This window comes from Micropterus dolomieu, linkage group LG12 (genome assembly GCF_021292245.1).
Source record: "Micropterus dolomieu isolate WLL.071019.BEF.003 ecotype Adirondacks linkage group LG12, ASM2129224v1, whole genome shotgun sequence".
NCBI lineage: Eukaryota > Metazoa > Chordata > Actinopteri > Centrarchiformes > Centrarchidae > Micropterus > Micropterus dolomieu.
This window is the reverse complement of record NC_060161.1, coordinates 35877625-35904342: the sequence shown is the minus strand read 5'-3', so window position 1 is coordinate 35904342 and position 26718 is coordinate 35877625. Positions and strand designations below refer to the sequence as shown.

The 26718-nt window shown below is 42.2% G+C and overlaps 1 protein-coding gene and 1 long non-coding RNA gene across 6 annotated transcripts in view; one reads left to right on the top strand and one right to left on the bottom strand.

Annotated features, from left to right (window-relative positions):
* The window catches only part of LOC123980308 (H-2 class II histocompatibility antigen, E-S beta chain-like), a 236945-nt gene that overhangs the window by 57460 nt on the left and 152767 nt on the right, over positions 1 to 26718 (bottom strand). The window lies entirely within an intron of this gene.
* Positions 7864 to 19639, top strand: LOC123980318. Of its 2 annotated transcripts, XR_006827468.1 has the most exons (4): positions 7864 to 8020; positions 9119 to 9189; positions 19028 to 19133; positions 19486 to 19639. It is a non-coding gene; the product is annotated as an uncharacterized LOC123980318 (long non-coding RNA). The 2 variants fall into 2 exon arrangements; XR_006827467.1 differs by lacking the exons at positions 19028 to 19133; positions 19486 to 19639 and having other exon boundaries at positions 9119 to 9386.

The following is a 26718-nucleotide window of genomic DNA, read 5'->3' as shown; positions in this document are numbered from 1 at the left end:
TTAGATTAGCAGCTCACTGGATCTAGACGGCGTGATTTATACGGATGGTGGTTAAATGGTTTCTCGTAGCTTTGGTTGGAATTAAAGGGATGAGCTGGATGTGAATGTGCTACATTGAAACTATGGCAGATTATGTGTAAAGTAAAATACACATGCTTAATCTCTCTCACTGAAAAAGTTGCACCTTCCAGCAGCAAATATTTACTGATGTACAATTGTTCACTTTTTGAGACAGTAATCTATTTTATTAACATAAATCATTCAGGAAAAGGTTTTATAGCCCACATAGATACCAGCTTTCAATATCCGCCTGTTCTAAGTGGAGTTTATACAGTAAAGGGGTCTACGATCCAAATCATTCTCTAAATCTAAATATCAACTCTTTTTCACTTTAATGTCAGCATCGGCCCCCAAAACCCACATCTGTGGCCCCCAAAACCCACATCTGTGGCCCCCAAAACCCACATCTGTGGTCCCCAAAACCCACATCTGTGGCCCCAAAACCCACATCTGTGGCCCCCAAAACCCACATCTGTCGGGCTCTAGTTTAAATGTAAAAATGTTAAAAATCCAGGTGTGTTATTTCACATGTATGCTACTGCTTTACAGAACACAGATTACATTTCATTCACGGTCAACATGAGCAGGACAAACGCAGATATCTGCTAAAGAAAAAGAGCAAGCTCAGAATAGGAACTAGGACTTAGAGATGAATCTGTGTACAGTTCGATCTCTCATTGTTTCGTTTCAAAACCAAATCAAATACTGTTTTAAAATAGAAAACAGAAAAACAGACATCGGGTTTTGTTTATGTTTTAAAAGCAAAACAGATAAATGAGTTTTTGTTTACGTTCTGTGCATCTATGGAGTGCTGGAAAATTAAGGTTTGCAAGAAATTAGTTGGTGTCCTGAAGGTTTTATCCTAAATGGACAGTTTTCTCGTCTTCCGATGGAGTCGGCGGCTCAGTTTGAGATCAGACCACCGACAAAATATCCAGGATTTTTCAGGTAATGTATTTTGTACATTGCACAATAAAACGCACTGTTCAGGCCAACTAACGACACACAGCACACATGCTAATCGGCGTGTTTACATGTGTAGATGTGTTGGAAGAAGCCTGCTATTTTATTGATACGTCTATTATGTATCCCATGGCAACAAAACTGGATTAAAAATGGTATAAATTATAATACAGATTATTTGTTTAGTTCTAGTTCAAGTGAGCAATAATTTAGTTGTGCAAAATAATCCAGACCTGCACTAATCCAAGTGTGCAGTTCAACCAGAGCAGCAACTTAGGTTGTAGGAAACGATGAGAGCAGACATCAAATAAAAGAACAGCAAAGAGCAGAACACTGGGCACAGAGGTCTGATGAAGGCAGCAAAGCAGAGGTTTCACAGAGGTTAGAGGTTTGGTCTCAACGCTTTCAACTTTTAATTATAGCTTGTTATTCTTGTAAGAGATGTTAATTGATATAAAAATCTTTATTTTACAGACCACCACAATAGAGGCACACTCCCTGGACAGGATGGTCTGATTAGTACCACAGAGCTCCTAAACGGTGGCCCCTGTGCGCCATCCGGGGGCCCTGTTGCCTCAGCAGCTCTGCCTGCTCCCAGAGGTGATGCAGGTAAACTGAAGAAGGCGGCACCTGAAACAGTTCTTTAAACGTCGTGTTTGAGTGTCCGTTAGTTGGCTAACTATGAAACGGAAAACCTGAAACCAGGAAAACGGTGGCCGTGAGGTTCTCAGAGTTCGAGTCCTCGCCGACGGGCCCAGGAGGAGCCCGTTGTATTAACTGATCGCCATGGTAATGAACTCATGGGCTGTGAAGGAACCAGAGGGACAGACTAACATTTCATAATATCATTTAATGTTGTCAGGAACATGCTGATGTTAATCCGGTGGTGTTGAGGCATCGACTTCATGTTGAGACATCAGTAAACTCTTCAGAACGACACATTTAAAGTAACTGTTGAACATGTTGTTCATGGACACTGACGGTTCTGCGTTCTGCAAGAAAGATTTACACCGTGCCGCGAGGTCACGGACCACATGGAGGGAGTCGTCCTCGGATCCCGGCGTCTGCAGGAGGTCTCCAGGACCCTGAAAGACTTTGTGGAGTTTGCGCAGACCGGCCGGCTGCTGTGCAGGCTGCCTCTGCCTGTGGAGACACGTAACAGGCTTTTATTGTTTACCTTAGAGTTACCACAGACCTGTTGCTGCAGGAGTCTGGTGGGCTGCCGGACCTGCAGGAGCAGAGGCAGGCGGACACAGTCAGCGGTGGGCTGCATGAGGCACAGCAGCGTTTCATTATGGAGTATTCTGAGTCTCCCTGCTGTTAGTGTGAAGTGTTCAAATGTTATAATCCTAAAGTTTTCATTTAAATTTGAAAAGCTGGTCCACATGTAGATGCACAAGTTTCAGATAAATAAAGGTTTAAAAGTTTAACCGTGGTCATATTATTATTCAGAAATGTACCATCACTGCCACAGTACTGCAGTACTCTTGTGTAGGTTGGTTTAACAGATGGAGGAACATATTCTGGTCCATTCAAACCTTACAGCGAGGTGACCGGAGACTCCCTGCTGAGAGAGCATCCCAGCTCCTGCTCATCTGGGTCTGCCACCTCAGAAGCAGGTCCTCTGATTGGCTGGGCACCCCCTGCAGCAAGTCATTAGGTATAACTCAGCCTAGAAAAGAAAAGAGTTTCTTTTTTCTGTTTGGGCTGACATGATTCATTCTCATGTGCGTTCCACGACTGCACGACCCTGTTCAGCCCGATCTGGCTGAGTCTGCATGTCAGGTTTGCCACGCAGACTTTAACGGTGTCATCCTGCATGTCTGTGGCCTCTTGGTCGGTCAGCTGCACCGAGGTCGGCTTCAGTGGGCAGCTGACCCATTATTTACCTCAGGCCAAATCCGCTGCACTCTTAGTTTCTGTTAGTGAGGGAACATACTGCTCATACTCGCTGGAACTTACATTTCAAAACATCAACAATTAGTGTCCATAGATCTCAAACGCTTGCTGAGTGTTGTTAAAAGAAAAAGGGATGAAACACAGTGATGGTAAACCTTTTAGGGACGTGTTGCAGGTATCAACGTCAGTTTGAACGATACATATCTTGTCTGTCTGTTTTTATCTACTGGACTGTTTTGGAATTGGAGTTGTATAAATGACTGCGTTCCTGAAAAATCCTGACATCCTCGTCCGCTAAACGACCTTCTGATTCCATCTGACTCTCCATGAATCGGACAGCGAGGGCCAACGGTGTGCATGTTGTGACCTCAGCCATGTCAGCTGAGTTTGATAAACCTCATGTATGAGACTTCCAGCTAAGGTGACAGGGTGAAATGAAACTCTGCAGACTGCTGCCTTTTCATGGCGCATGGTTGCACAGCAGAAACACTACCTCTGGTTTCAGTAGTAACATAAAAACAGGCACAGGCAGAAATCCTTCCCATGATCGACTCTCACTTGGTCCCAAATCCCATTGGTGGCTCCTGCACATCTGGACCAAATGAGTGTATATTTTAATACAACGTGTCCACTTGGCAGCACACATGCATCGAAGAACTTGCCTTACACTGAATGAAATAAGATGCACAGCAAACCGAAGAAACGTTCAGTTTGATGTTGGCTGCTTACCGGTTTACCTCCTCGTCGATAATCAGGTTGTTCTTTGTGCCACCACATGTGTGACCCAAACATGCCAAGCTTCTGGTTTTGATCCGTGAAGGGGACGGGGTTCAGATTACGAGCACCCTTTAAAATAAAGAGGAATATACTCAAGCTACTTGTTTCCTACCTGTGTGTCACGTGCAAACAGAACTATTCATATTTTTGATTAAAATGTGTTAATACAAATTAGCCAGCTTCACTTACATGTCGTCACAAATCGCGGTAAGGCTGATTAACTTCTCTTAAGACAAGAGACACACCGACTGAAGACAGGTGTCCCGTCTTTAACCCGTCTGTTAAAACATTTAGCCAGAGAGTAAAATTCTTAATACTTCCTGATAAAAGCTATAAATCTATTTTCAATGTAAAACTTAAGAAGAGTCCCAACAGGGTGATGATAATGAGTTGTGAGATCTTTACTGAAGAACACTGACTGTGATGATTTATCTGATTTATTCTGTCCTTTATGTCCTAAGGATTGTAACGTTAGCTCAGAGGTCAACTCTTCGCCGGATGCAGTCCTTCAACAGACCATCCAAGCAACCCTTTGCAGCAGATCTCTGGAAGCGCAGGAGTTTTGATGAGGAGTTCAGAGAAACGGTACCAGGCCTGTAACGGTGAGGCTTTTACCCTGTAACGCCAGCTGGGGCGACTTTTGGGTATTAATATTATTATTAGCGGCTGGGGGACTGAGACCCCGTACAAGGCAGGTGAGACAGACTTTACACTCGAGGAAATAAGTGATCAACACTACAGCTGGCCAGCTCTCACGTCATGTTCAGTGGTGACTCTTCAGCCCACACGGAGACTCAGGACTCTTTCTGTGCAGCCTCTAGAGGGCAGCACAAGCTTTAATGTCACTCAGAGAACAAGCGCGTTTGACTTCCTGCGGCGCTACGCTGACTGAACGTGATGCATGCTGGTCAGAAACTGTGTCCGACTTTCGCCGGCGCTGCAAAACGTCACCATTTCTATCCACTCACATTGTAAAGAGTTTCACTGGATGTTCATACAGAGGGAAGCAGCTGATCACTGCTGTCAGGTTGTTCAGGAGGTTTCTGACTTTACAAATCTGCTCATTCATGTGTTTCATAGTTTCTTTTCACTATAGAAGATAATTAAGGGAAACTTTCCTGATGGAGAGTACAAATAAAGTCACCAGAACCTGAATGAAACAGATTAAGATTCAAACTCATTCTGAACTTTAAATAAACTAACTTTAAACTGAAGCATCAACCTCTGACATATTTAAGAATTTCAGCTTCAGAAACTTCTTTAAATCATAAAAACAATGACCTTTAAATTCAGAAACACTACAGATAATTAATATGTAAGAGCTGACTGGAAGCTGCTGTAAAAGTAACGTCACCTGGACATTTTAATGTTAATACAAAGTGAGTAACGTGCTATCTGGTTATGAACATGTGATCAGTAACTCCACAGAGAGTTTTCTGAACGTTTCACTACAGTAAAAATATATAAATCACACAACCTACGAGCCCAGAATCATTCAGACCTCTGGATCAGATCAGATATCAGAAGCACAGTTTATATTTAGTGGCTGTAACATGTTGTGTTCACACAGTAAAGCATCAGATCACACAGAAAGGGCTGAATTTGAATCATTTATAACTGAATTTGAATCATTTATAACTGAATTTGAATCATTTATAACTGAATTTGAATCATTTATAACTGAATTTGAATCATTTATAACTGAATTTGAATTGCTCTACTTGAATAATTTCATAAAAAAGCTGAATGTATTAGTTTGAAACCGAATTCCAATAAACTTGAACCTGAATGTGAGATTATGAATCTGAACTGAAACTGTATTTGAGCCTCACTAAAAATTCAACTCTTTATGTAATTTTACTTTCAGTTCTCTCAATTCAATTTCAGTCCACAAGCTTCAGTTTTAAGCATAGACTGTATGTAAGAAGTGGGCGTAGTCATGGTGACGTCACCCGTTGGTTTGTGGAGTTTGGCCGATAGGGCGCCGCCATGAGGAGTTTTTGCAACCAGGAAGTGGCCGGAAGTGATGATACGGCGGAGCTAACGGTCGTGTGCGGAGATAGCTAGCTTGCTTAGCTAGGTGCATCTGTAACTCACGTTAACTTTGTGTAGCGAACAACAGTCTGAAAACTAAATGTCCTCACCAGAGAAAGTGAACAGCCTTTTTCAGCGGCGCTGGTTAAATTTACACAGCGCCATGGTAACGGCCTGTCAATCATAGATAACCCCGCCCTGACACATACTCTGCTTTGTGGTCTATTTTAAAATAAATGGGACCATAATTTACTAAATGAACATCATGCTGTGTTGAAGAAGACTTGAAACCAGCGACTGAGACCAGAAACTCATCAGGAAAGAGTTTACTGAGGGAATAAATCAGCTGACAAGTAGAAACATTTTACTGTTATTTCTGATGGAGCCGGACCAGAAGAGTCGCCCCCTGCTGGATTTTCAATACAATGCAGGTTTCAGGGACTTCCGCATCGGCTTCGTATTGTAGACCGGAAGCTTCCCGCTTGGTTTTAAGGTCACAGGCAGGTCAAGGTCCTTGAGGAAGAGCAATCGAGTGCAGATGCACAGAGCGTCTTTTCGGCCAATCAGCACGTTAGTTTTTGACCATTTCCTGTATTCCACATCGGCAGCCTGTTGCTCCGGCTGTGTGTAATCTTTATCTCCTAAAGGCCACTCTAGAGGTTAAGTAACTACTACATTGTTTGTAACTAGCTACTAATATGAGTTACAACACAATTACTAGAGCGGACCTTTAGTTTAACTTGGGCGTAAAGTCGTAACTACAATAGCTTTCTGGCGAGGTGGCCACTTAGCACATCATAGACCACTATCATATCAATAAATTATGTGTCTACTGGATTAGCGTGTAGCTAAATGACATGCAGTTAGTGAAATGTTGGCAGTTTTACCATCAGTGAGTATAATGCTGGGACAGATCTGCAGCCTGTGGCCTCTGTAACGCTTGTGGAAGTTAGAGTTATGTCGTGAATTCTCTCCGTGGTGGTTTTTATTTCAGTGATGTATATCATGTCACATTAGTAATAATTTACACTGGGCTAAAGGAGCTTTCAGACCAAAAGCGAAGCGAGCGTTCGGGGCGGTGAGTTTACATACAAAGTCAAAGACGCGATTTCCTGTCGGGCGGCGCGAAGCGAAGCGAAAGAATTCGCGTGAGTTGAATATTTTCAGCTCAAGCGAAGCTGAGTCGCGATAGCCTATCAACGTTGAGATTGTCCGTACGTCACAGCTTCAGAGCGTTGTGTGGAGACGACCAGGCAGAGCGGGGATCGAAAATCTGCAGGCCGGCTGAGAGCTGCTAAACTTGGGCTAGATGAGCAGGGAGCAGCGCTCCAGCTTTCGGACAAATAAATACCCGTGGTCGGACTGGACTTTCCTCGCAACTACGCCGTTTGCTCGAGGGAGGAACTCTGACTAAACTGCTTTTATTAAATAAGCTTTTTTACTTTAGTTTTTAGGATTACAACGTTGATTTATCTCCACTCGAGCTTCTCAGCAGCTAGTTTCCGTGCACATCCGGTCTAGTGTTCGTTTGGCACTACTTATATTTATATAAAAACCGGACCAAACTGGACATTGCTTGGAGAAAAGAAAGCGATGAGGTTGAACTACCTGGTGAGTTTAGAAAACATGTGTCTGTAACTTTTATTCCAGCTTTCGTTGTACTTTACTGTGACCAAGTTAGCATAGCACAGCCCTGATCGATCCAAACTTCATTCAGAAAACAAACATTTTAGAAGTTGTTGTCCTGCTGTCTTGCTGACAGACCTGACAAAGCATGAATTCATATGTTTAACAAATCTGCATCATGTTGTAGTTATTTTGGCATCAGTTTAATCCGTTTATTGCTATTTAATCACAGCAGAATGTTGACTTTGGGTTCATACAGTTGTAGTAATGGCGAGTTGTTTCTTCACGTTCTTCACACAGGTGAAAAACAAATGGTCACTTTCTTTGGTTTAACTGTAACATCAAGCTGCAAACTTGCTCAAACCCAAAAGCTTTAAGGTTAGAGAGTCTTTGGGCAGCGGGTTTAAAGTCAGGCAGACCAAAACATTAGAAATCAGATTTACACGATACACTAACTTATTTCTCCTAATTGTTTTTAATTGTTTGGGACTTTTTGTAGCTGTTGCCCAACCAGACAGAGACAGGATAGCAGAGGAATCAGATGCTCACTCAGCGCTTGGCGAGCTCCTGGCTCCTGTAGGGTGGTGATGGTGCAGTGGATAAAATGTGAGAGACCCAGGTTCAATTCCCCACTTGACCCCTCCTTCCTCCAGAGTGACATGTGAGTCGCTTTGGTAAATAAAGAAATAATAAAATGAGAACATTAGTTTCAGCCTGGTAGTTAAGGTGCAGTGTAGGTCACTGTGTGTCTGTTAATAAAGGTCTGTAGTTTCCCCAACTGCACGTTCAGCTGTTAGTACTAACGTCAGGTAGGTTTTATGGTCACAATACGTTAAGTTGTGAGTGAATCAATTATAAAAAATGGAAACAGAAATAAACTATGATCAGTGGAGCAGTCTGCTCTGCAGTCTGGAGGTGCAGCAGCAGAAACTTCTATGTCTCTTCCCAGCATGCAGCAGGGCGAACAGGCTGGGTGGGTGCTGTCCTTTAGTCTCCTCTGGGCTCTGCAGGCACCTCACTGATATCACCGATGCTCAGGAGATGGGCAGTTTGAATCACCCGCTGCAGAGCCCTCCGGCCTTCTTTAGCAGCGCTTTCTGATCTTTCCTCTCCAGCGTGGAGATGTGAGACGACCACGTCCGCGACCACGTCCACCTCAGCTCCACTGACGTAGACAGGAGTGTGTCTTCATCTCCTTCTTCCTGAAATCAACGATCAGCTCCTTGGTTTTGCTGGCGCTGAGCAGTAGCTTGTTCTCTGAGCACCTCTCTGCAAGATTATCAATTTCCTCCTGATACTTGTCGAGGGTTGAGAACATCAGGCACGAGCTTAGACTGACCTGGTGTCCAGCTCTGTCCTGTACTCAGACTGCACATCCTGATAATTATATGTCAGTCTGACAGCTGGATGTTGAAGAGATGAGCTTAATGAAGTAAAGTAGGGATGCGAACTAGTCATTTTAAGCTTATTATGAGATGTTTCTTTTAGATCTTAATGCACAAATTAAATGCTTCGTAACTATCCAGACATCCTGTATAGAAAAGAATCAAGATGCATCGATAATAGTTTTATAATCGCATCGCAGCCCTCTGAATCCTAATTTCCAGTATAATATATGAGGACTACTTCAAACTATTTCTAGCCATTAACCTCGGGTAGATATTGCTACTGAAACGTCTCTGTCACATTATGTTAGCTCAGTATTTATGCATAAACTCTCTAAAGCAGCATTCACTCTGTCCTACATTCGTCTGTGCAGGTGGCCTGGTTTTGTGAGCAGTGACCTCCAGAGCCCAGTGGATCAGAGAGCACTTGTTGGAGGAGACAGAGGTAACGTGTTGTGTGCATGTAATCTTACAACACTGAGGCCGAGGGTAGGATGTCCAATATGAAATAAAGAGTTATCAAAGTGATAGAATAGTGATTACTGTGAGAACCCAGTATCTGTTCCTCTATGTACACAGCTGTTGTAAAGAACATCATCATTATATTGTGATCAACACCATAATAAAGGTTGTGAAATGAGAGCGTTTACTGAGTCACTACTTCACCGTAAAGATGTGAGATGGATCAGGTTTTTCAGAAAAGGTGTGTGAAGAATTATATTTGTCTAAAAAAACAGGTCCCTTAACGCTAAATTTAAATGATGCCAAAAAGAGGGAACAACCACCCACAGTAGTTACTCCTGAATCTATCTTGTTATATAAGACTATGTGTTTGTAGCATTAGCTCTGACCGAGCCCGCTTTAACGCCCGGCCTTACTGGGCCTACGAAGACCAGGGGCCAATCATAGGCCAAGAAATAATTTGTAGTTTGTCACATGTTCTGTTCATATTCATGTTTTTGGCTGCTGATTGATCCAGTTTACAGGTGACCCACGTGGGAAGCATAAACCACAGCCTCTCACAATGTTGCTTAGAGAAATTAAACCAGAGGTTTTAACGAGCGCCAAAGGGAAGAAATGATCAGAACAGAAAAAACGCGTTTCAGATGCCCTCTGAACGTGTTTTATATTTATCATTTATCGAACGACTGTTGAGCAAGCGTGCGCGTAGCTGCTCATCAAAGCCACTTTTCGCAAACCAGCCAATCACAGCCAGGAGTAGGCGGGACATTAAAAAAGGTTGAGACACTACAGCAAACTTTAGAAATGCTGAACTCTGTGTGCACAGTTATTATTACTGTACTATGATCTGAAATTCTAATGAATACACAAACATCAGCCTCTATGTTTCTATCACCACAGCGCTGTAGGCTCAGATCAGAGAAAGGTTTTATTAGTGAAACAGCTGATTCTCTATCTGTAGGCAGATCATCCAAATAAATAAACTAATATACTAACATTATACTTTCTTTATCAAATAGTCAGAAATGATGAGTACAGATCAGATGGTCATTACACATTATTGTCTTTACTGGCGGCCTACAGCCCCAGGGCCTCGCGGTGAAAGCGGACTTGGCTCTGGCTCATGTAAAGAGTCCTGCTTTACACAAACACTCATTAGACTTCACCTGTTGTTGTCCGTATGCTACAAACACATTTTTACGCTTCACCGTGCCGCATTCTGCACAGTAGATGAAACACTACTGAGCAATAAAAGATATTTAGATCCTAGCGGAGCTAACAAGCTGGTTCCTCTTGTATAACTTTTATCAAGAGGGAAATTACACAGAGCATTTGGCTTTAGCTGTAAATGGAGTTGTGACGTATGTAGTGAACAACGGTGTGGATTTGTGCCCCAGAGAAGATGGGGAGGGGTCAAAGTTGCTTTCTCTAAGTGCTATCCGACCATAAATCTGGCGCCTCTTTGATTCCGAAGCTGATAACGCGGGGCCTGACTGTTAAACTGACAAAGAGACATGAACCAGCCATTGGCATCTCCCTGAACAGCCTATCAAAACTGGCCCCCCCACACACGTTTCCGTGGAAACTGACCTTATTCTTTGTTTTATTACGCAATAAAAGGAAAACCCCTGTCTCACCCAAGTGTGACATGTTCCAGACACTGAACTTTCAATGTAAAAGGACTGCAGTCTCCAAAGACTCAAAGCATTTAATTAAGTTTAATTAAATCTTTAGTTACCTGATTACGTTTGCCTCTATTTGAGTAGTTATGTTAACTGTTGTTGCTATTAGTGCTGAAAAGAAGTTACTTGTGCAATGTTTTTATTTTCAGCACTACACTCCTTCATCTAATGTAATCAATGCTTTTTCATAATACTTTCCTACAAAATCCCTTTAGAAATGATGACAAAGAAATGTTTTACGATACTCTTAATCGCCAGCTTGAATTTAAGGATGAATCAACAATATTCCCCGGTTCCTAAGGAGAGACGATCTTTGATTTAATCCAAGCTTTCCTCATGTAACCTGAGCTCCCCCAAGTGGACGAAATAAGTATTACATGCCCTCGTCAGAAATGCCGTTAAATGTATAAATATCCTGACCAATAATGTGACAATTGTTTCCTGTTACCAAATGCTTAGAACAGTACAACCGTTCAACCATTGAGGTTCGATTGTGGAAAATATTTGATTATAATACGTGCAAATAGATTTCTTTTCTTTAGATATTAAGTTTAGAAAGGCAGTCCCATGGAAAACCTGAGACGCCCCCTGGGGAACCACGCCCCAGGCAACAAAAGAGCGACACGCGACCTCTCGCTCTCTCTCTTCGCTGTTGGCTCTCTTCCACTCTGCTCGGCCCTCTGGACGCTTCGGCACGCGTTCGGCGTGCCTCGCCAGGCAACGCCCAGACTCGGCCAGCGAAACAAACAGGCCTTTGTTCGCTTGAAGCTACACACCTGAAGTGCCGCGACATCGATCTGCCTTCAGTTTGTTTTATTTTCTTTATTTATTTTGTTTGTTAAAGTTATCAGTCCGTTAAGTTACACTGGACTAATTCAGGAACGACCAAGTTCCATTTTAAGCCTTTTTAGTCGAGCCAACTTCACAGAGGTCAGACCAAGCCACGTGGTCTCGCCAGCTACAACCAAGGAAACCAGCAAACAGCCGAATTGCCAGACGGAGGAGGCGTTTTCAATCAGACACGGAGAACCCCGGAGAATACCTATACCTCCCTCATCAGGAGAAACCAAACGGGACTCCTTCAGTCTCTGAGACCAGAATCTGACGTGGAGGTAAGAAACCTCTCAGGATCCACGGCTCACTGTTAGAGGGACTGAACTCTCTGAATGATTTTTACAGATACTGACCCCTAAATAATAATAAATACAGTGTAACTGTGGTGGTGGGGAATCTACAAACTGACCTTTGACCTTGAGCTCCACTTGTCTCTTCATCAGGACTTTTCCCTCCCTGCTGTAGATGGTGCAGGTGTAGGTCTTACTGTCTCTCTCTGTGAGGTGTTTCAGGGTCAGACTGAGGTCTCCAGGTCTCTCTCTCTTCATCTCTGTTCGTCCTCTGTAACGTGTGTCCTGGTCTCCAGACTGGTCAGAGCCGTTCTGATACACATGGACTTTCTTTTTGTCTCCAACCGTCCACTCCACTGTGACGTCTTTGGGCAGGAAACAGATGTTTTTGCAGGGCAGCAGGACAGACTTCACCCCTGAATCCACTTCCACCCGTTTGTCTGAGAGGACAACAGAGAGCAACATGATGTGTAGAGACAGCAGCAGGAACTCTGAAATATGTCCCACTGTCCATCTAACAGAGACACTTTGTCTTTGGTGTCTCTTCAACCAGCAGCAGGAACTCTGAAATATGTCCCATTGTCCATCTAACAGAGACACTTTGTCTTTGGTGTCTCTACAACCAGCAGCAGACTGTTTATTAAATCACTGAGTTTCATCTCTCAGTGTTTCAGCATCATGGTAATATGGAACTGATGATGACATTCTTTAGATGATGTACAGTATCTCAGAGGCAAGATGGGATGTCAGCAAGGCTTTTAATATGGAAATTGAAACACAGCTGAGCTGACAGAATCACGGAGACACACACACCTTTTCTGCCAATGTATCCTAGATGATACAGGTGTCCCAGGACAGCAGCCACGATCAAGAGGACAAAGATGATAGAGATCACCACAACGATCACTGTGTCTCCATGTTTCCTGGCTGTAAGAGAAAACACACAAACACCTTCACGTGAACGATCTTACAGTTTTTTTCAATTGCTAAGATGCAAACTGAAAAACTGAAGCCACTTTTTCAAACTCTTCACACAGTCTGCATTACCAACATGCATCTTGGCCAAACAGTTAATCTCACCTCCAAAAGTTCCTCAGACCACTTCATACAAAACTCAAAATAAACTTGTTCAACCAAAACGATCCTCACTCAGAAAGCATCCATTATCATTCATAACACACTGACCACTATCCTTCAAATGTGACTGATTCTTCCATATAAACCAGTATTTCAAATAGGATACAGTTGTTCTCAATCACTTTGGTACATTTTTCAGATCAGAATTGAAATTCTACTTGTTCAGTCTCCACATCATCAAGTCACTTGTAAAAACAAATTTTCAGTCTTTTGAGAAACTGCACATGTTTTGATACATATATGCAAATGATTATCTCATTGTCTGCTGTTTCCTACATTATCAACAGCTTACTGTATGTCATGTTGATCACAATGCATTCTACTGGTTCTCTGTTGAATTGTCGTGCAAAACATCTAGTCATACTGTAAGTTCAGTCCACATGAAAAATGGTTGAACACCTCATAATCTGCATTTTGTTTCTACGTATGTCCATTAGACTTTTTTTGTAAATGTGTTCTACAGTAAATTGATGAAGATATCTGTTGAGCTGTGAATACAGAATCTGAGGCTCAATAGACAGGAGAAAAGTTTCCATGTTTCCATTTCTTATTTTGTAATAGTTTCCATTGTGCTACATAGTGCTGTAAAATAGTCTCAGCATCACAATGACACACCAAGTTTAGGTTCAGAGAACTGGCTGTACAAGAACTGCAACTTGAAGAAAAGAGTAGGAGAAGCAAGCACGTTTAGAAGATGAACGTTTCCTTAAAGACCTGGAACTCAAGCATGCTTCTCTAGTGAGCTCTCCTAAAGTTGAGTCAGCTGGGTTTGATGCCGTTACAAACACCCGAATGGTTTCCCCAGTTTTGGAGCAAGATGTTGAAAAGTACTTTCCTCATTTTGAACGTGTGGCTACTATTTCAAGGTGGCCTGAGCATGCCTGGACATTACTTTTGCAGAGCGTTTTGGTGGGAAAAGCACAGGAAGCTTACTCTGCTTTAAGCCTTGATGAAAGCAAGGAATATGAGACCGTTAAAGGTGCCATATTGAGAGCCTAGGAGCTAGTGCCTGAGGCTTACAGCCAATGCTTTAGAAGTCTCAGTGAGCTTGACAAACAAACTTATGTATAGTTTGCTAAAGAAAAGGAGACCCTTTTTGGCAGATGGTGTAAGTCCCTGTTAGTAGAAACGAAGGAAGATCTTCGCCTATTAGTTTTGCTTGAGGAATTGTTTGCCAAATGTTGTTTGTACATATCTAAATGAACAAAAAGCGACCAATATCTGTAAAGCTGCTGTGTTGGTAGATGAGTTTATGTTGACGCACAAGCTTGATTTAGATAAAGGACATGGTGAACAAAAGGGTGACGTTGTGTTTCATAGAGCTCGCACTTTGAAGCACAGTCCCACAGTTTCTGCCCCCTTTGCCAGGAAGTCGGCCATTGGAAGCGTTGCTTCCGACAAGGCATGTTTCTCTGACAAGAAACCTGGTCATCTTATTGCTGGCTGTCCTGTCTTCAACAAGAAACATAAATCTGTTAAGCCTGTAGCCTTAATAAAAACTGTGAACACGGCTGCAGTTCCAGTTACCAGCGAGCATCCTACTTGAGAGCCAGAGTTGGTTGGCTCTTCGTCTTTCCTTATGGATGGTTTTGTCTCTCTTGCATCTGATCCTCCAGCTAAGTGACCTATTAAGATCTGGAAAGACTCTGGAGCTTTTCAGTCTTTGATCTTCCACTATTTTCTTCACTTTAATGACAAATCTGCTTTGGGCTCAAATGCTATTGTTCAAGGGTTTGGTGGCGTTTCCTTGTCCTTACCTATGGTTCATGGGACATTAGGCTTTGGTACAGTGTTCCCCTCTCGAGAAGAGCTAAAAGTGGAACAAGGAAAAGAGACAACTTTGCTTTCCCTCTTTGAAGAGGCTGTTTCTGAAGATGCAGTTACTGCTGTTTCTTGTGGGTACTTTGTGAATGATGGACTGTTAATGAGAAAGTGGACTTCTTCTTCTTCGTCTTGCCATGACGAGTGGAGTAGTGTGTTTCAGGTTGTTGTTCCTAAGGCTTATCGCTCTGGTGTCTTGCAATTGGCTAATGATCGTTGTCTTGCGGGTCATATGGGCATCAAAAAGACATTTTCATTTTCTCGCATCAGACAGGTAACCACAACTTACTGACCATCATGTGTGCTGCTACTCGGTTTCCTGAAGCTATTCCTTTATGCAGGATTACTGCTCCAGCAGTTTCTAAGGCCATGATTAAGTTTTTCACAACATTCGGTCTTCCAAGGATTGTTCAGACTGATGGGGTCAAATTTTATGTCCCATGTGTTCTCCCAGGTGCTGCAGCAGCTGTCTATTCAGCACTGTTTTTCATCTGCCTACCATCCACAGTCTCAGGGAGTCCTAGAGAGGTTTCACCAGACTCTAAAGTCAATGTTGTGAGCATACTGTAGAGAGTTTGAAAGATATTGGGATGAGGGAACCCCTTTACTCCTCTTTGTGGCTAGAGAAGTGACCCAAGAGTCCCTTGGTTTCAGTTCTGCTGAACTGGTGGGGGGTCCACTGAAACTTTTGAAGGAGAAGTGGTTGGAAAATCAGCCTTCTTCTACCTTCTACTAACCTTCTGAGCCCTGAGTCACGTTTGTTTGGTCCAGCTTGTGTCACTCTGCATTTGAGAACTTAACTTGGTCATCCAACACATCCGTGGGAAGGACAATGTGTTTGCAGAAGCCCTGTCTAGGTCGTATATGCAGTATTGCCCGATGTCAGCTGGGATTGCCTCCAGCCCCCCCGCGACCCTGTATGCAGGATAAGCGGTTGACGATGGACGGATGGACTTTGTTTCCTTATTTTGGTCATAATAGACGTTTGTGACTCCTGCGTTGCCTCCCTTGAAACAGGGTCGTCTGTCCAGCTACTGCAAAATGCAGGATGTGTGTGTTAGCATTTGAAAAAGGTGCTGCAGATAAACAGTGTTGCAGGTGGTGAAGTACACTATTGTTTTGCTGACTGTGAAGAGTTTTGACAATGTGACTTCAGTTTTGACCAATGCAGGTTAGCAATTGAAAAAAAAATGTAAAACTCCAGAAACTGACAGCAATGAATCCTTGAACAGATTTTTCTGCAGCTACATGAAGTCCAGCACAGTGTATTCAACAGAGATGAGTGCAGGTTGGAAGAAGCTGCAACCAACCGTCATAAAACAGCAAAGAGGAAGAAGAAGAGAGAGGATCCAATAAAAGACTATGACAGCAACAAACATTTCTGAAGGGTAAGAACTAAACACGCTGAAAGACAGAGAAGGTCCCGCCTCTTCTTTCTTTGTCTACGTGCTGCAATTCTCTGCTGGAGACAGATAAAAACTGACATGCTAAAATTTCTTAAACTGAACGATTAAGGACCAACAGGATTAATTCAAGAACAAACATTATTCAGCTTCATCTCTCTGTGGACATGTGACCTCTAACATACGTGTTCTGCCCTTGTCCATAGAACCCACCTTGTTCTCTGAGTTCCACTTCTTCCTTGCTGGTGACCTGCAGCTGTACATGTGTCTGGTCCAGCCCCCCCCCCCCCCCCCCCCCCCCCCCCCCACGGACGCCACAGCTGTAGGTGCCTCCATCGTACAGCTGAATGTGTTTCAGAGTGAGACTCACGTGTCCAGTCCTCAGAGCGTCAGGCTGCATCTCTGTACGGTTTGTGAACAGCTGGTTTTGGTTTACAAGCTCATCTTTTTCAACAAGCTGACTTGTCATGATTCGGTGATGAACGGTGGAGGGATTGAGATCCTCACGGCTCCATGTCACTGAGGAAGCAGCTCCAGGAGTGGCCTCACAGGGCAGCACCACAGACTCCGCCCCCTCAATCACCTCCTCTCCCAAGGCATGCTGGGTAGCTGTAAGGACAGAGACAGTGGGTCTCTCAGCTCCTCGTTTGGCTCAAATTAACCTGCTACATCATCATTAAAGACAAAACTGCTGTCTTTTTTAGAGGACGCCATGTTACTTCCCAACAAAGATCATTTACATGAACTCTGGGTCGGTTTGGTTGGTTCTGAAACAAAGTGGCGCTCTCTCCTGAACTCCAGCCATTTTATTGTTCACTGTTGTCGACATCATCTGAACCTGTTTGGTCTGACGGGCTTCAGCACGTAAACCTTTATTGTAGTTTTGGATCCTTACGTGGAGCCTGTGGTTTCATGGATGTTAGCGGACTGCGTGTCGTTAGCTGGCGTGTTGTCGCTGTAGTCTGAGAGGCTCAGCAGCGCTCAGGACTGAATCTGACCTCACGTTAAAAGCAGAATAGTGTCTGATGAAAGCAACGGAGAAAATGTAAAAAAGAAAGAAAAAGTGAGTTTTGAGCCCTTTGACAACAAGGCAGTAAAAACAAAGTGATTTCATTGAAAGATACATACATACATACATACATACATACATATAGCCCCTTTAAATAATAGAAGGACGAATCATTTGATCCACACTCCGTTAGGCTTGTTCCAATTGGCAATCGATCACTTATTGACGATTGAAGGGACGATCAGCGATTGTTCTTTTGCCAATAATAAGGCGATTTTAACTCACTATCAGCACTAAGATGACATAAAAGCGGTCTCTACAATCTGCAGTGTTTCTCACTCATTGATTTATTTGTGGCGACACGCCACAATACGCTGACCACCACAAACTATTTACTGTTTAATATGAGTAAAATCATAATTCATAGTCGCTCAGCACCTCCGCTTTATCTCTCTCTGAGAAGTCTGAGAAAATAGTCTATTGAAGATATCTACGCGAAATTTCATTGTCGACGCGTCTTTACAGAGGACAGACAGACAATCACAGAGACTCAGAGGAGACAGAGGACAGACAGACAATCACAGAGACTCAGAGGAGACAGAGGACAGACAGAGACAAACACTGAGACTAGGAGGAGACAGAGGACAGACAGACAATCACAGAGACTCAGAGGAGACAGAGGACAGACAGACAATCACAGAGACTCAGAGGAGACAGAGGACAGACAGAGACAAACACCGGATAGTTCCCGAGCAGACTGAACCAGGCAGGAAGTCAGCTAAGAACGGCAGAGAGGATCCAGTCCATTTTTAAAATAAAACACCCTGTGGAGACTCCCGATCGTAAAACAGCGATAAACACGGTTAAAACGGACACAAAAGGAACTCATTTAACTATGTAGCTACTTAATCATAGTAGAAGCACAAAATGCAAACACTGTTTACCAAATCAACAAAATCTAAACATGTCATCAAAATCAGGCAAAACGCTCTTTATTCTGAAATTCTCCTCGTGGGAAATTCAGCCCTGCAGGGAACTGGAGGAAAACGGTTCACAGAGCGCTGTGATTGGTTGTAGAAGCACACAAAATGACAAATAAACAACATGTCAACAACGTAGGGCGGGCTGAAACGCTTCCAGTGTGAGTGGACGCAGGGCTGAGGACGGGTCAAAACCGAGGCGCAGCCATAACGCGGCGCACACTCTGCCTGTGTGAGTCCGGGGGGAGTCGGTGGTTTTCAGGGGTGAGAGAGAGTCTCTGTATATGTGTGTAATGTCTCGAGTATAAATGGTGTGTTTCCTGAACGCAGTGTGGTGTCTTTGTGGGCCATTCCACCAAATGGGTGCCATGTCTGTCCCCAGGACATAAATGTATAAATATGCATATAAATTAACTTTAAAATACTTTTTATTATTAAGCAAAGTGCCCTGCACATTAATCTAATTGCAAAAGCATAAATCAATTTAAACATTAATACAAATTATCTAGAACACTGAAAAATATCATTTGTCCAGTCCCTAAAACTCCTCTACAATGTAAACTATTTCTCGCATTTATGAGTGACTCCGTATCCCATCTATGCTTTCAACATTTTTTCTTCATGAAATATTGGAGTTAAAATGCCCATTTTTGTTGTGTCCCCAGGTTTTCCCTCAGTCCTGTTACCCTAATACATAATAATTCCACAAGCCCCATGTTTAAGAGAAGGTTGCATCATCTGCATCTTCTGAAAGTCATGGGAAGTCCAAAAGTAAGTCATTCTCTAATTTTCTTTTCCTTATATTTAATAACATTATAACTATGACGGAGCAGGTCGCTTACAATATTCATTCCTGTTACCTAAATTATTTCTCAGACTTATTTGTGTATTTTAAAAATACAAATTTGTGGTGAATCCCTAGAAAGTGCTCAGTGTCCTCGTGCTATTACCGTGGACGCCATGTCACTATATTTCATGTAGTTGCTACACTCTGTTCACCTCCTTAGGACCGTGCCCGATTTTTCATGGGCTCTATTATAAAAAGTGTAGCCTGAAGTGATTTTATACTAAACACTCAACACATCTTGTAATGCCTCCTCTTCTCCTTCATTCCCTCTCATAGAGCCACCACTTTCCTACTGTCTCTGGTTCAGTGAGAAACGTGAGCTCTACCTTGTCCTGCCAGCCAGTATTGGAGACCGATGAGATATTCTGGTGTTAAACTGCCCGTGGGAAGAATGCACATGTAATGATACATTCTTGATTAAAAACCAACATTAATATCTTCTCTCATTCGCCTCCTCACTCCGTGTGTTTCTAAAACGTATCGCACTCGCCGACTCGCAATGCCTGTTGGAATGCACAGATTTGAGTGGCTGAGCAGCATCACATGAGGCGGGGTCCGGTTTTGGACCGCGGTCCGCCTATTAGTGACCTCTGACCTAATGCGTCCATTGGTACTGTGCATTTCTTTGCATTTGGTATAAAAGGTGTATTTGAATATTTCTGCATACTGTTAGCCAGCGCTCATTTAGCAACAACACTTAGTGTGGAGAAATACTGTTTTGAATAACTTTGAGGAAGTTTAATGTTCAATAACTTCACTGTTATAAGCTGTAGTGCCATCAAATCAAAGTTTAACCACAAGGGGTCGCCTGTTGGTTGACACTTTGTTTGGTCTATTTGTCTTTAAATATTCACACCAAGAGAACAGCCATCAAAACGTGTTCAATCATTCGTACAATATACTGTTATATACTGTATATCTTTATATTCATAACAGAACAAAATATTACAATGTTGTACAATGAAAAGACGACGCTCAAAGCAACAAATGAAGACTCTGAAACAACCTTTATGTGTTCCGCAAAATTACATGAGAATTGAAACATAAACGTGGCAAAACAAACACTTCCTATATAACAATACAGCTGATCTTACTGTTAATGAATACACCCACAGTTGTAATTAGACATTAGTCGACTTCTATCTGAAATATAAAAAATAATTCACAACTGTAGCTTCATTGTTGTTGGTTTGTTCTTTTTGTTTTCCTTCACCTTCACAGTGAAGTTAGTGAATATTAAAATGTAAAACAAAGTGCTGTAGTATCACCAGCAGGAGATCACTGATGCCTGAGGGGATTGTGGAGACACTACAGCTCATAACAGTGAAGTTATTGATTTTGCAAACCAATAAGTGTTGCAGTGTCACCAGCAGGATATCTATGATTTGTGGGGTGATTTTGGAGACAATGCAGCCTTTAATTGACAATGTCCTTGAATATTTCTGCAGTGTGTATTTTAGGTCCCTGCGGACTCGTCTCACAGCCGGCTGCACTAGAGACCGACGTTATTTCTGCGGCTCGTTGGAAGAATCACTTAGATGAAAATGACCTTGTAGCCTGTTCTCTACTTAACTACGATAGTAAAAATGCGTTGTTTGTGTTTTACACACGTTTTGCTTACGAGTTATTGATTCCGGAAGTTCGAATCTGTGACCACAGACTCTGACACGGTGGAATTTCCCTCGTGCATTTGTGTATTTGTGTATTTGTGTGTCTCTCTCTCTTTAAACGGTGAGTTTTGTGGTGATCACAGTAAAGTGTCTCTTACCGTGCAGCAGGATGACAAACAGCAGGAACATGTTGGAGTAAAATCCTCTGAATGAAGCAGGAGCTGTTAACTTTACCGCCCTGCTGACCAGACAAGGATTTACTGTGGGAACTGTAACATTTTCCTGAATAACTCACAGACTACTTGAGATACACAAGTCATCTTTTGATACAAGAAACACATATGTGCGCTAATTAATTCTATAATTGATATATTTTCACTTATCAGAAAAATACTATAATATTTAATTAAATGCAAGAAGTCATATTAACTGTGATGTGATTTGTGATTTAGATGTAGCTCTATCTACACTGAACAACAGAGGTCCCTGCAGAGTGTGAGCAGTGTTTGTGTTGGGAGGGAAGCAAGGGGCTTCTGGGTAACGTTAGGAGTTGGTTGCATGTTTTTAGCAGCTACAGCATGCTAGATAAACAGTAGCCTGTTCAATGATGTCTGCTACTGTTAATAAATGGCAAAACCACAACATGAGTCAGAGAACTTCATGACATAAAAGCCTAGGCCACCTCAAAGTAATTACTTTACTGCTAATGTTACTTAAGAGTGTTTTTATATATGGTTCAAATTATGCTAAGTTCTCTATTCTAACTTCATAAAATAGTTTTGAACTAGTCACTCTGTTTGGTTTTGCTGGGTCTTATACAATCAGCCACTTTAAATCCACTATATAGACACAGTGAAATTGAAAGGAACTTTACTTTTGCAGACTATATAACATTCACACTTTCTGTTAAACACATATAAAACACATTATTTTATACAAAGAAAGTTGACCTATGTTAATTGATGTTTTGTTTATACTAGAACTAATCCATTTCTTTTAACACACCCTTTTTAATGAAGTTTTACATTTAAATTTAGTGAAATATGTTTATTTTCTAACAAAAAAAACAAGCTGCTTACATTGAGTCATGTGGCGTGGAACATCAGTGGACACAACTATATTAGCATAGTTCGTTAGTGTTAATTGTTAATAACCTAGAGATGAAATCTATGTTTAAATTTGTAGTAATTTAAACTTTGGACACCACAAGAAAAATACTGCACATCCAAAATTACTTTCATACCTCAAAATCAGTATTTTGTTAAAAACTGAGGTGAAATGATCCTGCAGAGAGAGAATCCTATTGAGCATGTGCAGATTATGTCTCTAGCTTGTTTCTGTTTGGAGAAAGTGAGTGTGTTACAATTGCCCCCTGTTTCAACAATGAGCTGGAACCCACAGGAAACCCACCCCCCCCGCTTCTCTGGCCCATAAACCACTGTTAAAATGTCCCTGACTAAGTCTGACCCATCTCTTTATATTTATATATATATTAAGCTGGTCCATCTAATTTATTAAGCTTGGACCTAGTTGCCGCTCCGTATGCAAGACACCCGTAATCAAAAACTGATCTCGTCATAGCTTTATAAATCATCAGCATCAGCTTCCTCATAATATTGATAACCTTTCCACACTTGTTTACCATTCTACATACATGTTCTTTATACGTGGACTTTTCATCCAGCCAGACACCAAGAAACTTGAAACCCTGACTCTCTCAAGAGGTTCTCCATATAACTTAAGACCCTGACTGTCTATGATCCTCTTCCTGCCAAAAAACATATACTTTGTTTTTGTCAACGATAACCTAAAGGCCCACTTCTCACTCCCACCCTGCACCTTATCCAAAGCCCACTGCATCTGTTTCAATAAGTACCCAGTATTACGGCCTCTTTTCCACATTGCTCCATCATCTGCAAACAAACGTGGCTGAAATCCACTTCCTACCTCATCAAACATATTATTAACCATTACATTGAACAGGACTGGACTGATGACACAACCCTGCGGAGTCCTAATATCTACAACCACAGGGTCTTATCTGAATACTCCATACAGCTTAATGACTACTCCTTCTTTCCACAGCATATCATAAGCCACCTCTTTATTTACAAGGGCTTTCTTGATATCGTTGTCCAACACTAAAGTACATAGATCCACGACCAAGTTTGAAGCCATTCTGATATGTAGAGAAAAAACCTTTCTTTTAATCTGTATACCAACCTGTCAGTAACCATCCTTTCCATAATCTTACAGATAACAGCTGTGAGTTCAACTGGCCTATATGATCCATGATCACAGTAACTGCATGTTTCCATTCAGCTGGAATCGATCCTTCCTCCTACACTGTATTTATCAAGGCCAGTCCCTCCTCCAATGCAAAGACATCCAAATGCTGAAAGATCTCATATCCCATCCCTCTCTCCCAGGAGCAGTGTGCCGCCCTCGTCTTATTGCCCTCTGTACTTCATGCGTGGGAAAGAACATATCGATTAAATCACTATTGTCATTATTCCTATCAAGTTTGTGCCCTTCCTGCTCAAGCATTAGCTCCCTCCTAATCAAACCTTCTCTACCAACATTCCTACCACTGTGCACATGCTGGAAACTCCTAACCAACAGATCAGCCTTGTCCTTATTAATTACCACTTCATTGCTCCCTTCTAACAGAACAGCAGTAGAGAAACCTCTATTAATTCCCGCCATCTGATGAATCACCTTCCAAACCTGTTTAACAGTAGTCTCAGAACCTAAAGTACCACAGAACTTCTGCCAGCTCTCTCTCTTCACACACTTTATAACCTTTCTAGCCTCAGCCCGCCGTTTCTTATACTCAACAACAAGACTCTCAACAGGACATCTGCGAAGCTGCCTGTAAGCGCTATTTCTAACCCGCACAGCCTCATCACAAGCCTGGTTCCACCACGGCACTACTTTTCTTTCTGTCCTCTTACCCTTAATTTTAATGACTTTTTCTGCTGCTTTCCTCACAACTTCACAAAAAGAATTACTCCACTCATCACTGCTACCTTGGCTAACTACATCTCCTAAGCTTGCTGCCAGCTGTTCTCTGAATTTGTCCCAATCTGCTTTTAGAAAATTAAACCCCCTCTCCGCTCTCTCCTTCCCCACCTGTAAAACACTGTCAAATTTACTTAAAATAGGGAAGTCATCACTCCCTCACCTGACACAAAGATTAAATCAATACATGACAGCCTCCCACTATTCACCTGTAACATAGTTGGTCCTCCATCATTTAACACCACCAAATTATATCTATAAACTCTTCTATTAAAGCCCCATTTCTGTCCCAAAGAGGATTGTGAGCATTAAAATCTCCTGTCCACACCACTGGAGGTCCCACCTGATCCATTATTTCATCTAACTTATCTATTTCTAGCCACAGACAAGGAGTGTAGACGTTAATCAATGAAACCCTACCTGCTGAGCACCATACCTCAATTTCTACACATTCATGTCCTGAGGTTACATTTACTTGCCTAAACTGAACACCTTTTTTAACAAAAATTTCACTCCCCCCTCCAGATGTATTTCTGTCCGTACGTAAACAAATGTAACCTGGTATCACAAAATCTCGGTCGGTTTCAGCCATGTCTCCTGTATGCATATTAGCTGTGGCTTTTCTTTGAGACCATCCACAAACTTCTTTAATTCCTGTCCATTAGCTACCAAACTTCTGGCATTGCACTGCAGGATGCAAAACATTAACAGACTATCAACCTCATCACCCTCGTCAGCTTCCATTTGGTTTCCATTATTCTTTCTTGGAGACTAGCCGGCTCAATCCCTACAACCCCAGGACTCCTCTCAGCAGCCTTCACCACACTTCTTACAACATCTGAATTGTTCTTATTCTGCTTCATGTCACACATTATTTCCACAATGAAAGCCAGGAATTCCATCTTACTCACCACCACTGAAGGCTGGCGGAGGGCATTCCCCTTCTCTCCTCCCTATGTCCCCCACCTCACCACTTATTGCAACCTTTTTAACAGCCTCAGCATAAGACACACCTTTGTTAGTCTCCCAAAACTGCTGCACGATTTCTAGCAATGTGCCCTCCAGTGCAGGAACCACACTTTATCAGCTTCTCCTTACACTCTCATGTTCACCTCCACATTTCCTACATCTTCTACTTCCTCTACAAGCAGCTGCAACATGTCCATACCTCTGGCATTTAAAGCACCTCAAAAGGCTTTACATATCACAAAGTTTTTGCATCAGGTTATTGAACAGTTACATTTATCCAGTAGGTTTCACTGACAATCATTTAGTCACTTAACCACTAAAAGCATCTCTTACTGGCTTAGAAAAAGAGATTTGGATTTGGAAAACAGTCTACACACTCACAACAGCACAGACAGACACAGGCAAATAAAATAGGAATTAGGTTATTTTTTACACGAAAGAGTTAAAGGGGCTTTGGTCAGGTTACGGTTCACCAGCGTAAGAGACATAGATGCTCCCACCTCTTTCTTTTTTAACCTCAGACCAAACAAATGGTCTGTCTCTGCCTCCCTGACGGTACTGTGACTACTGACCTGGGTGAAGAGTTAAACTTGTCTTTTCGGCTGAAAATTGATGGGTTTGATTATGTTCTGTTTGCCACGTCAGACGTTATGAAGTGTTTCGGCTGTGGAAAGGAGGGTCATGTGATCCGAGTGTGTCCAGAAAAACCTGCCGGTACTGAATCTGGTCAGACTGCTGGAGAGGGAACATCAGGGCAGAAGGAAGCTGGAAAAAAGGGACGAATTAGTGAAATTGACAGTAAAGGCTCAAAAGCAAAGAAGGTTACAGTCAGCAAAGACAAACAGAAGCAGAGTGTGAAGGAGTCGATGGCGGAGTATGACTCCAGTGTGGAAGGCCGTTTAGATGTCTCACTGAACAAAATAGCACCAGGAGAGCTGAACGAACAGATTTATGGGGTTGAGAAAAACAAACTGTTTCTACAGAAAACAAAGAACGTAAAAGGGGTAAAAGTTGAAAGTTTCTTTCCAGACAAAGAGGCTTTTCTTAACTCAGTCAAGTCACAGCTGAGGGCCAAAGGAAGAGAGGGTTTAACTGAGCAGGAGGTTTACAGGTTGAGAACATCAGACATGAACTTAATGAAGAAGATGGAGAGGAATCAAACTAAAGGTTTTCTTTTTCTTCAATGAGTGATTTAAAGTTGCTTCGTTGAATTTAAATGGAGCTGCGGACATCAGGAAGAGAATGCAGCTATATGAGCTGATGAAGCTGAAAAGTGTTGACTTGATGTTTGTCCAGGAAACACACAGCGACAGGTCCAGTGAAACTGACTGGAGACACTGATGAGTTTCATCTGGTTTGATCGATAGATATAACTGAGTATCATCTGCATAACAATGAAAGCTTATAGAATGTTTCCTAATAATATTGCCTAAAGGAAGCATATATAAAGTGAAGAGGATTGGTCCGAGGACAGATCCTTGAGGAACTCCATGACTAACTTTGGCGTGCATGGAGGACTCATCGTTAACATAACAAACTGAAATCGATCTGATGAATAGGACTTAAACCAGCTTAGAGCGGTTCCTTTAATGCCAATGAAATATTCCAGTCTCTGCAATAGGATCTGATGGTCAATGGTATCAAATGCAGCACTAAGATCTAATAAAACCAGTACAGAGACAAGTCCTTTGTCTGATGCAATAAGGAGGTCATTAGTAATTTTCACCAGTGCTGTCTCTGTGCTATGATGAGCTCTAAATCCTGACTGAAAATCCTCAAATAAACTATTGCTCTGTAGAAAGTCACACAGCTGTTTAGCAACTGCTTTCTCCAGAACCTTAGAGAGAAATGGAAGGTTAGATACAGGTCTATAGTTGGCTAAAACATCCGGATCAAGTTTGGGCTTTTT